Source organism: Lissotriton vulgaris, chromosome 10 (assembly GCF_964263255.1).
Source record: "Lissotriton vulgaris chromosome 10, aLisVul1.2, whole genome shotgun sequence".
Taxonomy (NCBI): Eukaryota; Metazoa; Chordata; class Amphibia; order Caudata; family Salamandridae; genus Lissotriton; species Lissotriton vulgaris.
This window is the reverse complement of record NC_141698.1, coordinates 274,293,162-274,308,129: the sequence shown is the minus strand read 5'-3', so window position 1 is coordinate 274,308,129 and position 14,968 is coordinate 274,293,162. Positions and strand designations below refer to the sequence as shown.

The following is a 14,968-nucleotide window of genomic DNA, read 5'->3' as shown; positions in this document are numbered from 1 at the left end:
GTGGGTCATGTCCTTTTCTTGTGTTTGGCCTTACCCTGGAGCATGGACCAAGTACTTGTGTCCATCTACTGCTCCCATTTTTAGAGCTACTTTGTTGTGTTCAAGGACTCTATATGAGTGCTTGTGTTTTCAGTCTCCCACAACCCAGTCCATGTAGCTTCTATTCTCGGCCCCATTCCATGTTGCTTCTTTTCCCTCCTGACACCCTCACCATGTACTCTACGTCACTGTACTCTATGCCACTGCACTCTACAACCTCTTTACTCTATTCTACACCACCCTACTGTATGCCACTGCACTCTACTCTGAAGCACTGTATACTATGCCACTGCACTCTATGCCACTGCACTCTGCTCAGCACCACTCTACTCTATGCCACTACACTCTACTCTATCTTGTACCACTCTACTCTATGCCACTGCACTCTACACCTTTCTACTTTGCACCACACCACTGCACTCTACTCTGCGTCATTCTACTGTACGCCACTGCACTATGCCACTCTACTCAACTCTGCACCACTACATTCTACGCCACTGCACTCAATGGCACTGGACTCTATGTCGCTGCACTCTATGCTACTGCATTCTGTACCATTGTTCTCTATTTTATTGCAACGTACACCACTCCACTCTATGATATTGCACTCTACGTCACTATACTCTAAGCCACTGCATTCTACTCTGCACCACTGTCTCTATGTCACTGCACTCTACACCACACTACTCTGCACTGTACCACTGCAATCTACACCACGCTACTCCACTCTGTACCACTGTACTCTATGCCACAGCACTCTACACAACATCACTCTATGCCACTGCACTCTAGGCCTCTCTACCCTGTGCCACTGCACTGTATGTCACTTCTCTACTCTGCACTACTGTACTGTACATCACTACACTCTATACCAATGCACTCTACGCCACTCTACTCTACTCTGCACCTCTCTACGCCACTGCAATCTATGCCGCTTTGCTCAACTCTGTACCACTGCATTCTACACTACTGCACTCTATGCCACTCTAATCTACTCTGCACCACTCTACTCTATGCCACTGAACTCTACGCCATTCTAATCTACTCAGCACCACTTTACTCTTTGCCACTGCAGTCTATGACACTGTACTCTGTGCCACTGAACTCTACGTCACTCTACTCTACTCTGCACCACTGTACTGCACATCAATGCACTCAACGCCACTGCACTGTACATCACTCTAATCTATGCCACTATATTCTAATCAGCACCACTCTACTCTGCTACACTCTACACCACTGAACTCTACGCTACTGTACTCTACACTACTCTACTCTGTACATTTGCACTCTACCCCACTGCACTCTATGCCACTGCACTCAACACCGCCATACTCTGCACCACTCTACTCTATGCCACAGCACTCTATGCTACTGCACTCTATGCCACTCTACTCTGCATCACTTTACTCCATGCCACAGTGGTCTTCACCACATCACTCTACTCTGCATCGCTCTGCTCTACACCACTGCAGTATATGCCACTGCACTCTACCCCACCCTTCTTTGTACCACTCTACTCTATGCCAATGCACTCTATGCAACGGAACAGTACATCACTGCACTCTACACCACTCTACTGTACGCAACTGCACTCTACACCAGGCTCCTCTATGCTGCTGCATTCTACACCAGTGCACAATATGCCACTGTACTCTACTCTATTTTATGCTACTGCACTCAATGCTACTCTGCACCTCTCTTCTCTACGCCACTGCACTGTACTCCAGTCCACTCTGCTCTACTCTTCTCCACTCTTCTCTATGCGACTCCACTGAATGCAATTCTACGCTTCTCCACTCTATGCCACACCAATCCACTATCCCCAATCTAAATTACTTTACTCTGTGCTTTACCATTCCACTCCATACAGTGCCACTCTACCCACTCTACCCCACTCCACTCCACACAATGCCAGTCTACTCTACACTACTCTACTCTGCGCCACTTCACTGTAGGCCACTTCACTCTACCCAACTTTACTCTATGCCACTCTACTCAACTCTACGTCACTCTACTCCTCTCCACTCCACTCCATGCCCCTCCAAACCACTCAACATCATTCCACTCCACTGAACTCTACACTGCTCCAGGCCACTCTACGCCATTCTAGTCTACCCCACTCCACTCCACACCACTCTAATCAACTCTACTGAATGCCACGCCACTCCAAGCCACTGCACTCTACACTACTCTACATTATGCCACTCCACTGAACTCTACACTGCTCCATTCCACTCCACTCAGCCCTAATAAAAGACGCAATAGAAAAGGCAGAGCCCGAGATGCTTTGGGAAGGAATTAGAATAGTAAAAAGGGAGGAGGTGTTACTGGACAAAATAGGGAACTCCTTCCTCAGGAACCATGCAGCCCTGGGTGAAAGACAAATAAAAATGATTAGCCTGGGGAGAGGCAAGAAAGACGCCCTTTAAATTACGATAAAACCAAAAGATCAGAGGTGGGATGTTGAAGATGTCCTTGCTGGGAATAGATATAGAGAACTGGCATACATGAACGGTGAGGAAGATAGTTTAGTTATATGAGTAACATTGATTAGGAAGTAGGGCCGTCGCACAGCCTATCCATTCTGCCCTGGAATGTAAACTGATACAATAGAATAGTGTCACAGGAAGATTTTAAAAACATCTTGAGGAAAAATGATATTGCATGCTTCCAGGAAACTTGGCTGTGCGACGAAACCCCTGTAACGGAAGGCTTCACTCACCACATAAAATCTGCAAAAAAGAACATATCAGGTAGACCTTCTGGCGGCCAGATGACGCTGGTCTCAACAAGGATAGCCAAAGACATGGAACCCCTCGATCTCAAGTGTAATTGGGCTTTGGGTAGTAGAGTGCGAACCCTAAACAATATGTCAGGGGTCGAAAACCTATGTATTATAAATGTGTATATACAGAAAGGGAAAACAAATGAGTATAAGATTGACCTGGAACGTTTAAAATCAGACCTAGAATATCTATGTGATTGTTATCCAAGAGATGTGCTCATGATACTGGGGGACTTTATTCATAGATTAAATCCCAGTAAAACGGACCCCTGGCTGAGTGATCTGCTAGGAGTATATAAAATAGAGCTTGCACAATTCCCCCGTTGTGACATCTCAACTCAAGATGATGAGCTTGGGCAACTGTTGGGGGCCATGGGTCTGGTCTGCGTGAATGGAAGAAAGGAAGCAGACTGGCCCGCATATCGTACTTTTAAAGTAGGGCGACAAATGTGCCCAATAGATTAAACATTCATACAGGCCTGGAATTTTTATCTAATTAAACAATTTGAAATTCTCAGGGTGGAGGGTAGTGATCATTATCCTCTGCAGGTAGAACTCCAGGTACATAGCTCCCCGCATAGACAAAAAGTGCTTCTAGTAGAGGTGGAATACCCCAAGCGACTCACTACGAGAATTACCGAGGAATACATAAAAAAACTGAGTGCACACCAGTTAACCGTGAATTTAGACAACCTAGCACCAGAAGAGGGCATAACCTGGTATGAGGATACAATAAGGCAACTGGTGGAATGCCTCAGGATAAAATGTAAGCATGTTAAACATAAATCAGTAAATAATGTGAAATCATAACCCAATAATACCAAACATTGGTTTGATGATGAATGCCGGAAAGTAAAGGCCGGTATTAGAAAACAGGAGAGACGCCTAAGAGGTAATTATAGTGATGAAGCGGTAATAGAACTTAGGAAATTAAAAATAAAATATAAGGTTACTATTAGAGATAAAAAAAGGATTTTCAAGGACAAATGTTGGGGGAATCTAGTTGAAGCAATTGAAGAAAAAAATGTGAGAGGCTTTTGGAAGTTAATACAGGAATGCACGGGGACAGTCTTAGGAACTCTACACTGCTCGGTGCCAGAGGACAAGTGGGTGACCTATCTGGAAAAAATCTATGGTAAATGGCCAAACAGGGAGGGAAGAACGGGCAATGTCTGGCCTGGAATAAGGGAAGAAACAAAAGTACACTTCTCCCCAGATGCCATTAGAGGTATAATAAACAGATTAAACCTAACACGGGCAGCAGGCCCAGATAATTTACCAGCTATCATAATAAAAACGAACATAGAATGGTGGGCGGAGTTTTTCTCTAATATGTTCCAAGGGATTTTAAATACTGACAATTTCCCAGATAATTGTAAAGGGGCGATTGTCAAGCCAATACATAAAAAAGGCGATGTAAACTCCCCAAAAAATTACCGCCTAATAAACCTTTTGGACATAGGCGAAAAGGTTTTCTCTAAAGCAATTTTAGGTTTACTAAAGGAACGAGTGGATGACAAACAGATAGTTCCACCAGAACAGGCGGGGTTCAAAGAAGGCCACTCAACGGTTGACCACTGCTTTACTCTCTGGTCCATTGCACGGAAGTCGATCGATCAGAGGGGTAATTTATTCTGCTGTTTCGTGGACTTCCGTGCAGCTTTCGATCTGGTGGACAGGGAGCAACTGTGGTCAACATTGGTAGGGTATGAAATACAGGGTGACCTGCTAGCCCTAATCCAAGCACTGCATACAGAAAATTGGGCACAGATAATTCTGGATAAGGAGGGAGGATTGACGAAGAGAATCCCAATTGGGAACGGTCTAAGGCAGGGGTGTGTACATGCCCCTTACTATTCTCTCTGTTCCTAGCAGACCTACCCCAAAAATTAAGAGAGGTCAGAGGGGCGAACCCAAAACTGGGAGGAAACTAGATATCGTGCCTCCTATATGCTGATGATCTGGTAATCATGGATCAGACAGAGATAGGCCTCCAAAGAAAATTAAATCGATTTAAAGAATACTGCACAGTAAAAAATTAGTAGTAAACATGGAGAAGACAAAAATTGTATGCTTTGGCAGGAGGAACACAAAGTTCTCTTGGTACCTGGGCACAGTATTGCTTGAGAGGGTAGCTGATTATAGATATTTGGGAATGTGGTTTTCTGGTACCCTGAAATGGTATACTCATTTACAAGCATTAAAAATTAGGGCATTGGCGTCTGTGAAAGGCTTAAAAAGATTCAATAATACCTATGGAGAAATGTTGGATAGACCGGTCCTAAAATCACCTCGTGGGCAATAACTGCTTGTATGGCCCTTGTAGGATTCTGGCAGCGATTGGGAGCAGAGGAGTTTTTCAAAATCTCTCAGTGGGCCAAAGAGGAAATTGCCACGAGCGAGCTACCCTGGGCAAAACAGACTAGAGCATCAATAAGTAATGCATATAGGGTGCTCGATCTGAAGGTTTGTTCGCTGCAAGACCACATAATAATAGGTAAGAAAGAACTAAGGCTTCAAGGGACTGATATGTCCCGTACTTATGATCGGGAGTACCTTTTACAAAAAAGCTCGATAGCCCACATGACATCGGCCTGGGAGCTAGATCAACACTTTCCCTATGTGGACCGGCTACCAAGTCATAGCGTAAGGCAAGAAGTCCTAAAAATGCGAATTGGAATAAACCCATGTTACGCTAATAATGGAGCTCGAAATCATATGTTAGGATGTAATGGGAATTGCACTTGCACTTAAGGTACTATTTGCAATATTATACATATTTTACTAGATTGTATGTGGTTTTTAGATATACGAAAGGAGTTTTTATGTCTGATTTTTAAAATTTATATTATTACGAACAGGATGCAAGCCGTTAATCTGTTGGTGGAAATGGGGAATTTAGATATAGCCTGTGCCTTGGGGAAATATATGAATAAAGTCAAGGTGTTCCTCAAATGCACAGAGTAAGCACTAATAATGCAATTCCTTGGAATTATATAAGAGTGAAACAATTAGTGTTCATAGTAGTAAGTGCTGCATAATTAAGGAGGTGTAAAGGCATGAATTAGGTGATTTTAATAATTTAACTGTTAAAATACTCCGATTTTAAAAATGATAGTCAAACTATATGTATATCGAGAAGTAATATGTTTTGTGATACCGCCGTGCTATGTATCTGTTGCTGTTTTTTTTTCTTCTTTTTTAGTAGAATAAGAGGTAAATTGTACTTTTATGGTTGTAACAAACCAAATAAAGTTTGTTTTGACTGACCATCCCACTCTACACCGCTCTAGTCTACCCCACTTCATTCTAAACAACTTTACTGAATGCCATACCACTCCAAGCCACCGCACTCTACACCACTCTACATCATGCCACCCCACTGAACTCTACACTGCTCCATGCCACTCTACGCCACTCTAGCCTACCCCACTCCACTCTAATCAACTCTACTGAATGCCACGCCACTCCAAGCCACTGCACTCTACACCACACTACTCTATACCAGTCCCCTCCACTCTACGCCCCTCCACTCTACTCTATGAAATTCCACTCTACGCCACTCTACCCCACTGTAAGCCCCTGGACGCTACTCCTTACCACTCTACTCTATGCCACTCCACACTACAACCCTTCTCTCTACGCCACACCACATTACTCTACTCCACTTCACATTACACTACTCTACGACATGCCACACCATTCCACTCTATTCCATTCTACACTGCTGTACAATGTGGCTACAAGACACTGAAAAAGCCAATAGCTCTTGCGTAGGCACAACATATTGACTTTGCCAATGATTGTTACTTCTGGGAATTGTACTGTTATATCGGACAATAAAGCCTTGGAATATACGTCCCAGAGGAAGGTTTTAAATAACACAAATCCAAATATAGTCAGATGGACACTGGGTTTGATAAAGAGAAATATGGATGTGTTCATTTGACTGAATTCCAAAATAATGCAGCTGGATACTGGCCACAGCTCCCAGTCAACAGCATGGAGGATGAGTGAAGGAAGGAGATCTGGAGGTAGTTTAGTGAAGTGGTGCAAGGATTGGCAATTGATGCTGCAGAATGTCGTGGGAGTATTAGATCAGAAAAGGTCAGTGGCGTAACAAAACCTGAGGGGGCCCCCTGCAAAGTACTGGCATGGGGTTCCCCACGGGAGCCCATCAGAGCTCAGGGGCTTCCCCGCACCGCGGGTGGTGCGTGGGCTTTTGTTACGCCACTGAAGAAGGTAATGCATTATGTTAAGAGATGTATTCAGTGAGTGTATCCCAAAAGGTTCGGGCCGAGATGAGGACGGGTAAGTTTCAGAGGGTCAAGCTTAACGAGGTTAGTGGCTGGTTCAGTAGAGGGATGAAGTTAGTGTGTTTGGCTGAGTTTAGAGGACAATTGTTCTGCTGGTATATGAGGGGAAGCTTGGAAGAGTCTCCGAAAGGGATTTGCCAGCAGTATTGATGGCTGGCCATGAAACTAAGGGCTTAGTGCGTAAATGTGCTCCCCTTGACCTACCAGCAACACTTGTGTAATTCTCATGCCTCCATTCTGTCCTGTCCAGATACTAGCCACAGCTTGAGAGAAGATGTCCATTAGATGTCCTGTGTCCTTTAAAAACCTTCTTACATGGTATATTTTTATTCTCAGTGAATTAAAGAAGCTGTTCGGAGGTCCTGTGGGAAGCAGCATTTTACTGACCCCAACTGTGGCGATTTAGGGCCTTTTACCTCTGTGGTCCTGGGGTCTGATCTATTATGATCCTGAAGACTGAAAACCAAGTACATCCCTTAAGCACTTAACACTCAGTGGTAGCAAGCAGTAAAAAGCTTTTCAGGGAAGTGGTGGGATGGAGATTCAGAACCTAACAATTAGGCAACAGACACAATCATTACTGTCCACCCCAGAGGTCTATTTATGGTTAGGAAGTAGTATAAAACAATACAAAACACAATACCAACAGCAGGAATAATGAAGGCAAAAAGTTCTACACACACACTGCGTGGATTTCAATATAGAAGTTAATCAGGTTAACATAAGCGCAAGTGGAGGCTCACAACCGAGGGTACTAGAAGCATCCCTGGTTGTGTGACCCATTGGGAAGACCTTAAATGTCCCAGCATGGAGTCTTTTTCCTGATCCATTTTAGTTGCATGTGTGAGGTAGCAATGTGAGTTCCCAGCTTTACCTGGGTTTTTAACTCTTGGATGCGGTGAGTGTGTGTCTGGGGTTCTTGAGTTAGACGCAGGGGCTACGCTGCCATCTCCAGGTTCTCTCAAAGTATCTGTGTGCACTGATCAACAGTTCACAGGGCTGCCCTTGATCTACCTATGAACCTCATAAGCATGTGGGCACGTTAAAAAAAGACTACACGGATCAGCAGAGTCAGTTCAAGGCACTTTGGCACTTGCGGTAACATCTTCGGGGAGCATCAAAGCAGTAATTTGTAGCTGGTAGTGCTTAAGTTCACAGCTGTTTGCACCTGGATGTACCTCAAGGGATTGTCGCTCTTAGCTGCAAGTACTTCAGATCATTTATGGATGCAGAACACTCGAGAATCTCATCCCAACAGTTGTTGCTCTTGCTGAAGTTGACTTGACTTGAAGTTTGGTCGGGGTGGACTGGAGACACACCCCAGACTCAGACCACCACCGGTTACATCCTTCAGTGCCAAATCCAATTTCTGAGGCTGCCTCAATGCTCTTGGACACAGAGGCTGGGCTTCTCCTTCTTGGCAGTAGGTTCGCTGCGGGGCTCAAGTGCTCCTTCTCCTCTTTCAGCAGGATGGCATCTCCAAGGTCACATGCCGACCCAGAACTCCTCTCAGCAATATGGCAGGTGTCAGGTGATGTTCCCTACCCTCTGGAAGACTGGCTTGATCTCTGAATTTCTTTAAGTACTTTATGGGGAAACGCCTCCCTTGATCAATGAAGAAACTTGAACCATGTGGGAAATATTGGTCTCACTTTGGGGCCGATTCCGATCCGGTAAAAAGCGCTCCGAATAGCCGTTCGGAGCGTTTTTTCCCGTACGAATCGTACCCTGCAACATCCCCCGTACGTACGACGAAGTATGATTCGTACCAGGAGCTGGACTCCGTACGAATCGTACAGAGACCGTACGAATCAAATCCCCGTACGAGTCTCACTCGGAACCTGCTGTACACAACATCTGTACCGTTCGCGGCTGGATTATACGACCCAGCTAGTACGATACGTGTCGGGTACACACCGTACGACCCTTATTCTACGGGAGCTGAAAACAGTCGTAAAAGCAGAGTTCGCCCCAAAACAGGTACGGTACGGCCCCCCGTGTATGGCGCCTACCCCCCATGATTGCAGAGGTACGGTGCGGACCCCTGCGATCATTGGGGGGTATGCGCCGTATACCCAGCATACATGGGGTACGCACCGTACCCCGTGCACGCAGGGTGTATGGCACGTACCCCATGTACGCTGGGTGTACGGGGCGTACCCCCCATGATCGCAGGGGTATGCGCAGTACCCCTGCGGTCATGGGGGGTACGCGCCATACGGTGTGTATGTGATTGTGCGCTTTTCCGTACGAATCGCCCTTACCTGATGATGACCGTGCGACTCGCGTCCTAATACCCTGGTCTGTATCGTACTCGTCGGGTCATACTGTACAGCGTGTGTACGAGTCGTACGGAGACGGCTCTGGAAGCGATTCGGACGGACGGTAATTTTACCGGATCGGAATCGGGCCCTTGGTGAATACCGGACAGGATTGGTAGATGGTAATGGGGATGGGAACCACAGGATTGGTAGATCGCCACAGGTTAACATCATTTTTGGCTGATGCCCCACATCAGAAAATTAATAAATATCAGCCTTAAGGTCTGATTAAGAGCATCACTGGTAAAGAAAAATGGCCCGATTTCATGAGGAAATTCTAAATCTGAAGTAGAGTTAACATAGGAATTTCCTCCACATACTATTTCAGTGACAGAAAAAACTTTCCCAATGGATTCACCTTTTGTTTTAACACATGCTTCAGAAAATCGAGCATTGTCTAATACCACCTAACTCTAAATCAGGATGTTAATCTGCCAGGGATGATGGTGGGCAAATAGATGTGTGGACAACACATCATCCAAATGTGAATTAAAATACTTATCTTGCACTACAATCTAAAAGCTATAATAAGATCAAGCAAAAAGTACTGACAAGGGGATTGCCTAACAATATTCTGGACTTCATAATACCGTACCAGTCCCAACTCTCTCCAAATAGACTTTTTGAGTACGAGAATTTAGCTTCTGAATTGTCGAATAGATCACAGCATAGAAAATATTGGTACTATGTGGCAAATTTATTAAAGATACCATCAAATAAAGAAGTCCCCATGAAGAACAAGTTACTTATCTTCAGTAACTCCTTACGTAGTAAAGGCGGTATCTAGTCCCAGATTCCTTACCATAGATTTTCCCTAGGCATCAGACTGAATCCAGAAAATTTCAAGTAGTACTTCTACCTGCCAGTAGGTGGCGTTGATCTGCTCTGCATCAGCATGGTCTGCATCATATGCGCTTGATGTGAAGTGTGTGGTGCCTATATAGGCAACACCCAAGCGTGATGACATCAGATTCTATTCATGATATTTCCTTGTCAGAAGCACGGAGCCATGACAGAATGCTAATGCACCAGTGTTCAGACACTAAGGGCCTACAGGTGCCATACTAGTTGGGAAAATCTGTTCACATAAACAGCGGATGAGAGGGTTGGTAAAGAATCTGCAGTCAGAGAAGACGATACGGAAGGTAAGTAGCTTGTTCATCTGGTAGAGTCTCCTAACCCCAGTTTCCTTACCTTAAAATAGATCCCCAAGCAATACCTTCCTGGAGGTAGGTCTGCAAACAAATTCAGACTAGGAAGACCTCAGGGACCGAATGGGCAAAAAGCCCATCATGACTGACTTGCCTGTCCAGGCAGTAGTGTTTGGTAAATATGTGCAAAGATGCCCTGACAGATGCCCAGGACAGGGACTCTGTGAGCCAACTCAGTCGATCGTAGCCTTGGCTCTGGTGGAATGAGCCCACAAGTCTTCAGGTGGTTGCTTTTTGGCCAGTGCATAGCAGATCTTAATGCTGAGTACAATCCATCTGGAGATCATCCGTTTCTTCACAGCTTTCCTTTTCTTTGCTCCAGCGAACCCAATGAAGAGTTGATTGTTTACATGGTGTTCTTCAGTACGATCTATGTAGAACAACAAAGATCTTTTTGGGTCTAGGCAAGGGAATCTCTTGTCCTCTTTAGAAGGATGAGGCAGAGAAAAGAAGGTCGGCAATATGATTGTCTGGCTGATGTGGAAGAATGTCAACACTTCCGGCAGGAATGAGAAACGTATTCTCAGAACAAGCTTGTCCAAAACAAAATTGGCGTATGGAGGGTACTTTCAGTGTTCCAGCCCTCCAGTGTGATGTGAAGGCCACTAGAAAGACTGTTTTGATGGTTAAGAGCTGCAGAGGACAGTTCTGCATGAGCTTGAAGGGCGAGCACATCAAAAATGTCAAGACTAAGTTCAGGTTCCATTAGGGCATGATGAAGGGCTGTGGAGGGAACATGTGTTGGAGTCCTTTTGGAAAACGAATCACAATAGTTGACTTGAACAGGAAGGGCTGATCTAACAACTGCAAGAAAGCCAAAAAGGCATAAGATAACCTTTACCTGAGCTCAAAGCAAAGCCTTGCCGGATTGACGATAGAACAAATATAAACACCCGAGACAAAGCTGCTAAGAGAGGATCAACATTTTTGTTTCACCAAGATATAAACGTGTCTCAATGACAGGCATATTCTGCCTTGGTTGAGGGAAGACTGGCTGCCAGAATTACATCAAATACTTCTGAAGGGAGTTCAAAGGCTGTCAGTTGCTCAATCTCCATGTATGAAGGGGGAGTGTATGCAGGTTCAGGACCCTTCTCAGTTGCTGTGAATGGAGATCCTCCCTAAAGGGCAGCATGATCGGGAGACCAATGCAAAAGCTCAGGAGGAGGAGCCCCGGAGCCAAAAGAATGACTTGGGCCTGGTTGTTTCCAATCTTCTTGAGTACTCTGGGCAGTAGTGGTAGTAGCAGGAAGACATTCAGGAGTCCTGAAGTCCACTCGAAACAAAATACATCTCATGGTGATAGCCGCCTTGGAGACTCCAGCGCACAGAAGTGCTGATAATGTGCATTCTTAGAGAGCGCTAATAAATCTATTCAACGTTCTTACCCCTTTGCTCAAGAGATTGCACCACATCTGGGTGCAGACGCCATTCATGATTAACGAGGCATCGATGGCTGAGTTTGTTCGCCCAGGCGCTCAGAGATCCCACCAGTGTTGTATTACGAGGAAGCTGTCCTGACATTCCAGCCATGTCCAGGGATGCAGGCCCTCTTGACAGGGTCCAAGACCCCACCCAACCCTGCTTGTTGCAATACCATATGGAGGTGGTGTTGTCCTTAAACACCTAAACTAGCACTTCCCTTGAAGGAAGGGAGGCTTTCAATGCCAGGCAAATCGCTCTCAAATCCAGCAGGTTGATGTGGAGCTGAAACTCCGCAGGAGACCAGGGTCCTCTAATCTCCATCTCTCCACGATGGCTGCCCCAACCCATGATTGATACATCTGTTACCCTAGTCTGCTCAACGTGGTGAAAGGAGAGGGGTCTGGCACTGGCCCAATTGTGGTTCATCAACCACCACTGCAGATCTTTTGCAGTTCCCTCTGATTTTCTGGACCAGGTCAGATAGATTCACCTGATGCTGCACCCACTGGGATTTCAGGTCCCACAGCAGGACCTACATATGCCAGCAGACATGTATTACCAGTAGGATACAGGAGGCCATGAGGCCCAGCAGCCTCAGAGTCAGTCTCAGAGAAATCCAAGATAGAGTCTGAAATATCACAATCATAGCCTGAATATCCTGGCCTCGCCACTCCAGAGGATATGCTAGAAATTGCACTGTGTACAGAATAGCTCAGATGAGAGGGGGTGTCTGAGAGGGAGTCAGGTGTAACTCTAGCACGTTGATATCCCAGCAAAAGCAGGAGGTCCGCTGTAGTCTGGAGGTTGGAGATTACTGGCGAGAGGAGCCTGCCTTCAACAGCCACTTCTCTATCATCAACAAAAGAGCGCCAGTGGAACACGAGTGAAACCCTATATCACAGTGAACACAAGGTGAAATCTACCTAAATGTAAATGGTCATTAAATAATATGAGAGGGAATGGAAAATTAATTATTTTCTAAAAGAACCCTCACTCACCCTAGAGGTGACATGCTTCATCATGGGGTTCAGTCACAGGGGGGGCCGACTATCCCCACCTGTGTGCTACCACGCCTGCAAGTGCAGCGGAGCTGGTGTGTGTGAAGGAAGTGATCAGTGCAAAGGTGTGTGTTAAAAGATCACAACTGTGCCTCAACAAACTTTATTAGGGGCCAGTTGTTCACATTAAAAACTGTGAAGTCACTGGACTTTTTAATTTGTATCCAGGGACCTGAGAGAGACCACAGGCAGCACTTGCTCAGCCAAATCCCAAATCCCAAAAGGCACGTGGTATTCACCAACAGCAGTGCAAGGCTGGCAGAAGAGAACATTCTCTTGCTGAAGCTGTACCTTATTTGTAGTGTGGTAGGGAAAGCACCAGGGTTGACTTTGGATGTGGAAGTGGGGATGACAAGGCCTGGATGACCAGGCTCTAGAGGGTTGTGTGGGAAGAAAGCTAGGGCCCCAGGAGTGGGGCAGTGATGGTGATCAATGTTCCTGTACACTTGGGCCCCTGTGGGGGACTTAGCCCATGTCACGAGAAGGACATTTGTGAGGACTTTGTTAAAGTGGAGGAGACGTTCTGTGGGGATACTCCTGTCTGAAACACCTATGTAAGGATGTTTCACTTGACTGCCACCAAGGGCAGCGTAAGGTCCAGGAAAATCAGCCACCCTCCTCACCACCATGGCAAGTGAAGCCCCTCATTCTGTAGCCAAACTAGGGGAGAGACTAAGCCAAAGTCTGGGGAGTGGTCCAACCCACTAACATGTACTAAATCCTCATATCTTCCGTCTCTTCCATGGGCTTGGGGTAGCTATAAGGATCCTCAGATTCCTCCCAATTGTACTCGCTACAGGGCCTATCAAAGAAATGAGAACCAGGTTCTGACTTGGACGGTCGAGTTCCAGACGGCCCCCCAGTCAATATCGGGCGAGACCAGTCTGGCTCTATATTGGAGTCGGTATAATGATGGGGTCATCGCTGCCATGAGGCGTTGTGGTGCCAGGAAGGATGGCATTGGTGTGGGCTTCGAGGAAGGTCACGGTCTCGCAACTTGAGCCGATCCGGACTCAGGAACAGATCCATGGGGTCCGACTGGTGCGGAGGTTGAACCCGGTGGGAATCCAGTGGGGCCAGCAGCTGAACCCATTGTGCCCAGAGGCACTCCAGAAGGGTCGGCCCAGCCAATATGAGGTGCAAGGTCTCATAAACTCTTTTAATTGGGTAAAGGTGGATCCAGCTCTGGGAATTTCTGGGTGGCATGGAGCAGACCCAGTCTCTGCAACTGATGCATGGGAGTTGAGCCTAGAAGGGTAGTGTTGCTCCTGGGCCTCGTCCAAAGAATTGGACCAGTGCGGTGAAGTTGAAGAGCACTTCAACTTCTTAGATGCTTTCGATTTTTGGTGGGACTTACCTGACGATGACTTTGAGTGTGATGAAGAGCACCAGGAAGTACTCCATAGGCGAGCCCAGGGCATTCCGCACAACCAGGGCTTGGAACTTCGCAGAGTTGACTATAGCCGGGTGGCCAGAAGCTTCAAAGATTGCTCTCGAACCACCTTTGTATTCATTGCAAAGTAATCAAGACAGGCCTGGGAGTGGTGTCCCGGTTCCAGGCACCAGAAGCAAACCAATTGGAGGTCTGTCATAGACATCAGTTTGTGACAAGAACCACAGAGTGTAAACCCCATAGGTGTTCTTAGGTCACATCCTTACGCACACTGGGAGGGAAAATCTCAAAAAGGGTCGAAAAAAGATTTAAAAAATAGTCCAAAAATTGGACTGAGGTAGCTCTTTCCAGATCTTATCTGATGGCAGAGAAAGAAAAGAACTGATGTCAGCGCGCTGGGGAGGCAACAATATAGGC

General features: G+C 46.1%; 1 protein-coding gene across 1 annotated transcript in view; it reads right to left on the bottom strand.

The window, feature by feature from the left end:
- LOC147685121 (unconventional myosin-Ig-like) overlaps positions 1-14,968 on the bottom strand; it is a 1,601,091-nt gene that overhangs the window by 1,472,925 nt on the left and 113,198 nt on the right. The gene's annotated exons all lie outside the window — the stretch shown is intronic.